Raw genomic sequence first — 8,282 nt, forward strand, 5'->3', positions numbered from 1 at the left:
ATCCATGAATGTAAGGGTAAACGGCTGTTTGTTTCTATCTGATAGACTGGTCGGCTGTCCGGGGTGTACCCTGCCGGGGAACCTATCACTTCAGGGTTATTTCCCGGCCCTGCTGTCACCAGGATAAAGATAGGGGGATGGTAGTTGTTGTAGACCCATTAAATTTTTATGGTAACCAGGATCTAGACTTTGTTGAACTGTATGCAATGTGAAGACAACATGTAGTATTTAAGTGACCAAGTAGTATTTGGATAAAAGTTATTTCATTTCATTTTATTTATTTATTTCACACTTGGTACAACAGATCAAACAAACCAACCACACTTTCTATCAATAAAGCACTACAACCATGTGTGAAAAGGAGCAGGAAGAAGAAAATATTCTTATTAAACCCTGCCCCCTATCTACACTGAAAAAAATGCAATAGGGTGGTTGTTGAATCTGCATAGAATTACTTCATATATCCAGCATGACTAATTTAAATTTCACATCTAAACATATTTTTGTCTTTTAATTTTCACATATTCTTTAAGAATATTCATTCTTTTAGAACAAATCATGTTGAAAAGAAACAAGTTAGTCGTGTTTTATCCTCAAGCTCCGCCCCCTGGAAAGGAAAAATCGGCTGCACTGTCCGCCATTTTTGTCTCTCGCTTTGGAAAATCTACTACCATCTGGAGTTTTACACTTGAAGGTAAATAGGATTTTAAAGCTAACACACCAGTGAGAAAGAGTGTAGACCCTTTATATATGTGGACTTTTACTGGGGTGTTGTCATTTTACAGGTATGTGGGCTGTTTATCGAAAACCATGAAAGGCCAATGTTAGCTAGCTCCAGTTAGCTAATGGTAACCGAAATTATGCGATAAGCAAATTAGTAAAGATTTGCATATGTTATCTCACATTCTGTAAGGTAAATTTTCTGGAAAGGTCAAATTAACTAATTTAACTAAGTATTAATGAAAGACCTTGATGTGTATATGACAATAATAGATGTAGTTTCTGGGTCATTTGGCAGAACTGCAAAATGGCCAGAAGGAGGCAACTGCTGTGGTTGCAAACAGGCTTTGGGTGGTATGGAAGTAAGAGCAACTATGGAACTGCTCAGCAACATGGGACCCATAGCTAATAAATAGTAATATGACAAAAAATAACAACTTTGTGTGGATGTAACCTTGTGAGATTTGAGATTTTGACAGCATTTTTATGTGACAACTTCTCTTTTTAGATAAATGCAGAGTTTAAGCGCATTACCACCATGCCACTGCAGTCCAGATTACTCTCGCATATAGATGTGCTATCTGACAAACTAATAAAGGTCTTCAAAAGGCGAGGAGGACAAATAGGAAGAAGACTGCAGAACATTCTGGAGCCCACGGCCCAGGTAAGAAAAAAATAATTTGTGTATACACTCTAGGGAAAATAATAATTTTAACAAAATGCTGCTTGTCACTCTATGCCAGGAGTATGTTGAAAATCACCTGGGATTTTCACAATTTACCATGGGTGCGTTTTTTTTTCTTCTTTTACCTGCATTAGAACTATGTGTGGAGTTCATAGTTGAACACCTCTCTATGCTCTGACAGTATTCTGCTTCTTTGCATGGAGATTTCACTTCATGCATTACCTTTTTAAGCATTCTGAGGACTCAAATCACATGCTGTAATGAATCCATTTTTGTTCACCTAATGTGTTAATGTTAACATTTTTTGGAATAGTGACACAGATTGAAATAAGATTTGGTATAATGTTCTTTGACCAGTGTTCTGTTTAATTAAATTTTGGAATTCTGCATTTTCTAGGCCACAGATGAAGCCATTATCCAACGATCTAATAAGGAAACAACCATGGGAATTTACATCATAAAGTCAAGAGATGCCAATGGCAGCCCTGAGGACATCGGGATAGTCCTTGAAGGCCAGAGAGTCTGGCAGGATTTGGATAACTATACCCTAGCAGCTGCAATGCTGTTTTGACTAATGTACACTTTGAACCTCACCTACCCACTGGAAAAGTATACCTTCGAGGTATTATAGAAACTGGTTATGGAGCTCAAAAGGAACAGCCTTTCAAAGAAGGCCCAGGTTCTCAGGACCAGACTGTACGATTGAACAGTTTTCCAGTTATGATGTGGGAACAACATGTTTACCTCTTCGAATATATACCATCCTTTCTTTTAAGCCAGCACTGGTAAAGTTGCAGTACATAGTGAAACTTATTTTTCTGGCACTTTTCAACTTGGGGCCTTTATTACTGCAGTTTTCACTTTTCAAGCCATGGCTCTTTTAAAAAAAAATTTCAAACTTTGAATGTCCATTTTTCTCAATGGAAATGGTGCCTTGCACCAATTTCACCAATTTGCAATTTTGTTCCCAAGGTGCACCACTACAAACAGATTGCATCGTCTAGTATTAGTGATTGTGATGTTTAGTGATAGAAGCAAGCCAATACTAATCAGTTTAGGTCTCTTGGTTGTGTGCCTGTGGATTATAATGTTATTTTAAGTCTCTTCTTTGTGTCATTTTAATAATTACACCCCTGTTGCCATATTACCTTATGGCTCTTACATTTAAAAAACTATTTTTTACATAAGCGCGATGTCATAAGGCCCCACAATGTTGAATTCAGGTTCCAGCAGATAACTTTGAGGAATGTTGTGGAATGTTTTTCAAGAGATGCATTGTACAAATATGACTCATGTATATTTTGGAAGCCTGAATTGAAAGTCCATTTTTACAACTGTGTAGTATTTTCAAAAATACAGGTCATTGTTCAAAAATGTTTTGCTTATTTCTTTGATTGAGAGAAAGTGTACAGTACATACAGTAAGATCAGCCTTAATTTAGTTTTATTTATTGAACACGCAATTATATATTAGATTATATATTATATATTAGAAATTTGTTATAAAATAAAATAAGCTTACCATAAAATTGTCTTGTCAATATAACACATAGTAGTCCAATACAATTAACACAAAAAGTTCATGTCTGATAAACAAGTGGTTTCTATAAATATTTGACCGGAATGAAAAACATAACAACAACATAAAAAAGTCATGTTCGTGTTACCAGAAAAATGTGTGCAGGTATAACATAAAAAACTAAGGTTAACCAAACATAACTTAATTTCGTGCAACCGCTTACAATAATTTTTTTATGTTTATCCCACTGATTATTTTTTTCAGTATACATTCCAACTTATATTACAAGTGGGCACCAAAAATCAGGGAACAAACTAACATTAACATTTATCTCCAGTCCTAACCCAAACCAAACAACAAATTTACAATCAGAATATACCACTCCACATAGTAACAAGGAGAAAAATAAAATTAAAATAAATAAAACAAAAAATTATAATGGATCCATTTTCAATGAACTCCAATTTCATTCGCATTCTTCATATTGAGTTATCATTTTAAGCATGTAACACTTTTTAAAACAATGTAAACTTATACAATTCTTTAAATTATAATGAAGAGGATAAAAGTTATTGAATAGTGTTGAAATAAACTGACAGAATTGAAGGATTAAAATATTCCAACAGCTCAACTTACTCCATCTGAACATGTTTCAATCGTGTTTTATGAACACAAAATGCACAGGTTTACTAAACATGAAAAGGTTGTGTTGATTTAACTCAGTTGTTTAAGTTTCTGCCAAAGCAAAACATTTGTGTGCAACCAGTGTCCACTATTGAATCAAGTAAATCCAACATGTTTTTTCAGTGCAAAAAGGAGTTACAGTACCTGTATTCCTACACAATATTGTCCCGGGAGCGAGAAAAACTTTCTGGTGAAGTTTTGGTTGATTTTTGGGTTTTGCTTGACACTAGCTTTATTTTATCAGTGAGGTTTGGATTGTTTTCTTTCTCTAAGAGAGAGGAAGATGGTTTTATGCTTGGACATGTTTGCAATGGGCCCCAGTATTTGTTATTATATGAGTATTTTATTGGTTATGTTTGTTTTTGCTTTTGTTACAGTGCACTGAAATAAGAACATCTGAGAGGTGTGATCCACCGGTGGTGATATTTTGGTATTTTGTGAGTTCCTGATTTAACAAATCAGCTCTTTAATCCAGGCCTGAGAGATTGAACTTTAAAGCGCTATAAAATATTCTTACTGGAAACAGTCGCAACGTATTTTTCTCCATGATTGTAATGGGCTCTGGAGAAATTCACTTATATGGGACATTGATCACATGAGAAGTCCTGAGCCTAAAAGGATTGCAGCGAGTCAATCCAGTCCAAAAAACAAGGAACTGTTTTCCTTTAAAATGATGACGTCATCTTGCTGGTGATGGAGGCTCGAATAGGTTGCGCGTGAGACTCCATTATCAGCAATACCTGGTATGAATGTGTGTGGATGTATGCATGTGACTGGCCTGTGATGGACTGACGACTAAAAGTTTTAACTGACTTGATACTGAGAAAAAAACGGTACTGACTTTAGGATTAGTAAATGTCCACAAACAATTCACCCAGCCTGTAAAAGAAGGGTGGATGTTTTGTCTTGCTTTGTTTTGTTTTTACAGGAACAGAAGGATGACAGAGACTAAAGGAGGAGGCTGTAGCTTCACATGAGTGTGAACTGCAGACTTAACCCTTTGGTTGCTAATTTTGAGTTACTGATGTTTGCATTAAGAAAAGTGTGTTTTAGTAGCTGTGTTTCGATTAATGTATCACAGTATATTGTTGGGAAGGTTAAATGCTAAAGTGAAGAAAAGCTTTGATTTCACTCATGACTGAACATGTTATTATTAACCATAGCGGGCCACTGTAAAAAGTCAATTAACTGTTATAGAGGGGGGAAAAAAAAGCCAAAAAACTCTATTAATATCTATGGATAACAGGGAAATGGTAGGCTTGTCACATTCAAAATGGAGATATGTAATAATAAACACTGGTCCCCGTTTTTTAGGTGCTTTCTTGAAATAGTCAGCAATTTAAAAGTAGGATAGAACCGACAGGGGCGTGTGATAGGAGGTGGTGCTGCACAAGAACAAGACCAAAATAAAGAAAAATTATTGTGTTTAGCTTTGATAAATTCAAATTAAAATGTACCATTACACTCAGAGGATCAATATGAAATCAAATATATGCTAATTTTGTATGAAGTACATGACTGATAACTGTTCTGTCCTGAGCTTTTGTTTTTACAGCACCCACTTGACCACACCAACAGTTTCTCGCCACCAAAAGGGAATACTTGCAAAGAATAGGGAGGAATATCATCAACACTGGGAAAGGTAAGCCCCGAAGGGGTGATGACACCATAAATTTCACTTTCATTTTTCAAACATGAAAAATTCTTCAAACATTTAGAGACAGAGTGGATAAACATAATGTCGCAAACCACATAAGGATGGAGAGTTGGAATCGATAAGATGGTGAAATAACACGCAGTAAAATGTTGATCATGTTGATTATGTTTATTCCAGTGTGCAGAGCAAGGTTATTATCATTAACGAAAACTAACGAAATAACGAAAACTAGAAGTGAAAAAACATTTTCGTTAACGAAAAAAAAAAAAAAAAAGGAAAACTAACTAAAACTGTAATGAGTGTTCACAAAACTAAAATTAACTGAATTTATAGCAAAATGTGTTTAGTTTTCATTGATGTGTGCGTGTCCTACAATAGTCAAGGGTGAAAATGAAGTTTAGTTTCCAGATTTTTTCTTGCCGTCTCATTATGCCAGCAGGTGGCAAGTACGTTAGTCGAGTCGTCTGTGTTGCTGCTCCGTCCACGCGCAGAATCATGTCAGGAAAAGTCGGGAGAAAGCGCCAGAGTCCAATTTGGGATTACTTTGAATATGACTGTGTTTTGGATAAAGCAAGTGTCTTGTAGTGGAAAGAGACAAATTATGAGGGACATTTATAAAGGGAAAAAATCCCACAAACCTTAAAGTGCACTTGAAAAGGTCACACAAGAAGGCTAACCCAGCTTACCTTGAAAAGGTAAGGGAGCACACTCAACCCTCATCCCCAGAAACAGAAGCTAACTCCATGCAAGGCAGCGTGATGCATCCCGAGACAACAGGACGGGGACATCTACATAACTGTGTGAGTCAATTGCCTTCAAAAAGTTTATCAATTGACTTGAACCAAAATTACGAAAACCTGGTGCTGCAAGAGTTAATAGTCTCAATACCCAAGGATAAGCAGAAGAGCATGACTGATGATGAAACTGAGATTTTGTTACACTTAATTTTTGCAAACACAACTAAAAATATAACTGAAACTAATCGGAACTAAACTGAAACTAAGGATTTTCAACAACAAAAAAAATAGAAACTAAACTAAACTAGCCAACAATTGATAAAAACTAATTAAAACTGATATAAATTCGAAAATCTGAAGTCGAAACTAAATAAAAATAAAAACTAATGAAAATTGCAAAACTGTTAAAAGCCTGTTCCAGACTAAGATGGCGTTGGACATCTTCAGGGCGGAAAAGGGTTGGTGTGACCAAGGTGTGGTTTGGCTTGTTGTGTGTATATTTCAAGATGATATGGCTCTGGATGGACCAGTTACCAGGGCATGGAAGGAGGACGGACTCATTAAATAAGGAGAAGGAATTTTCTGGGATTGGAGATCCTCTGGGTGAGTGGTTGACTAAAAGCATGCATAAAATAAAAGCTATTTTTCATTATTGATTGGTAATAGATTGATAATTGGCCACATTTACAGCTGTATTGACTTGTTGTGGACTTCATGTTTAAGCACTCTAATTAACAGATTGGAAATAGTGACATTAAAGGACAAGTATGCAGTGCCACTCTGTCAGATGCCAGTGACGGTGGGGCTCAGTGATGAATCAGGTGAGCTGGATTCATGGCTGAATCAAAACAAAGCTTCCCCTGCTGTGGTCAGTAAGGGAAAAACAGGGGGAAATATAATTTAAAAGAGGCATTTATAAACGTTTATGTGTGAAGTTTATTAACGGGATAAAAGGGGGTGTTTTACTATTATTTCAGCATCAGCATTATCGTTACATCAGAATCATATAACAAGCATTGCGTTAAACATTGCTTGAAGCTATTGACATTACATTAACATTTGTATTACAGTGATTGTTATAACCTCAGGTTAATCTTCTATTTACAGGTGTCAGGATAATCATATGATCTTTCATTGCAGGTGTAACCATGATCATCTTTATACATATTGCAGTTTGTTGCTCATTATAGAGTTGTGCTCAAGTTAATAAGGGTTAAAAGCTACAGTCAGCGCGATGTTTGGCTGATCTATGGACTGGAGTGACTTCGAGCATAGAAGGCCGCACGCGCTTACATAACACCGATGTCATGCTTTTCTTTGTGATCTTTTATTCAGTTATATCTTTTGCTAAGTTTTAAGTAGTGGCAGTTGATTAAACAACATTCATTTAATTTTACATACCTGATTCAGAGCATTACACACAGATCAACTTAACAATCTGCAAAACCTTGTAGCTGCAATGTTGTGTCTCCATAAGGGACAGTTGGCTCCAGGAGATAAGTGGGAGTCAGTGCCTGTCCTCGAGAAGGAGAGAATGTTCCTTTGCTGTGTCAACAAGTTCATATTCCAGTGAAGTTCATATTAATACAGGTTTTGTTTCATGGCAATTCTGCGAACGCAGGCTCTGGGCGGAGCCAGGAGTTGAACAGATCTAACATGACAATTAAATTGACTTCATTCCCTGGCACCGGATGACAGGACTGGAGCAACGACACTGGATAGGAGAAGGTCTCATGCTTTCTAAGATATGAGGTCACTAACCTTTTTTTTTAATTTTCTAGCTCCGTTGATTTGACACATGGGAATGTGTCAAACAAGGGGGGAAGTTGAGTTTTAACATCAAACAAGGGTTATATGAACATTTTTATGACTTCATTTGTGTTTTAATAACTTAGGTATAGTAAAGCTTAAGCTAATAGTGACCCAAAAGGTTTCCGGACTTTTTTAGAGAATCAGTGAGAAGCATAAATCATTATTTCCATGTTTAAGCGTTAATCATTGGAATGAACTGAATAGCGTTTAGAAGATAAAATGCCTGTGTTCATGAGAAGCTGAGTACCACACTGGAGAGGAAACCGTGGGACGGTAGGCAGAAGGAAACACATGATTTTTGTGAAAACGGGGGGCAGATGTTAGAATTAAAAATGGCTAATTTGTTTTTGATGTCTTTTGTTAAAATGAGTGGTTTTTATAATTTTCAGACACACCTTGCAAATGTGCTTATACGGTAATGAGTTGGCACTCGGTCTTTTGAAGGTCATAAGCTTCGTTCGGCGTGATG

General features: G+C 36.3%; 1 long non-coding RNA gene across 1 annotated transcript; it reads left to right on the forward strand.

Annotated features, from left to right (window-relative positions):
- The first annotated feature begins 554 nt into the window (after nt 1-554).
- LOC145420919 (uncharacterized) lies at nt 555-2,779 on the forward strand. Its single transcript, XR_013902155.1, has 3 exons — nt 555-694; nt 1,229-1,384; nt 1,803-2,779. It is a non-coding gene; the product is annotated as an uncharacterized LOC145420919 (long non-coding RNA).
- The last annotated feature ends 5,503 nt before the right edge of the window (nt 2,780-8,282 follow it).

Source organism: Astatotilapia calliptera, chromosome 16 (genome assembly GCF_964374335.1).
Source record: "Astatotilapia calliptera chromosome 16, fAstCal68.1, whole genome shotgun sequence".
NCBI classification, from domain to species: domain Eukaryota; kingdom Metazoa; phylum Chordata; class Actinopteri; order Cichliformes; family Cichlidae; genus Astatotilapia; species Astatotilapia calliptera.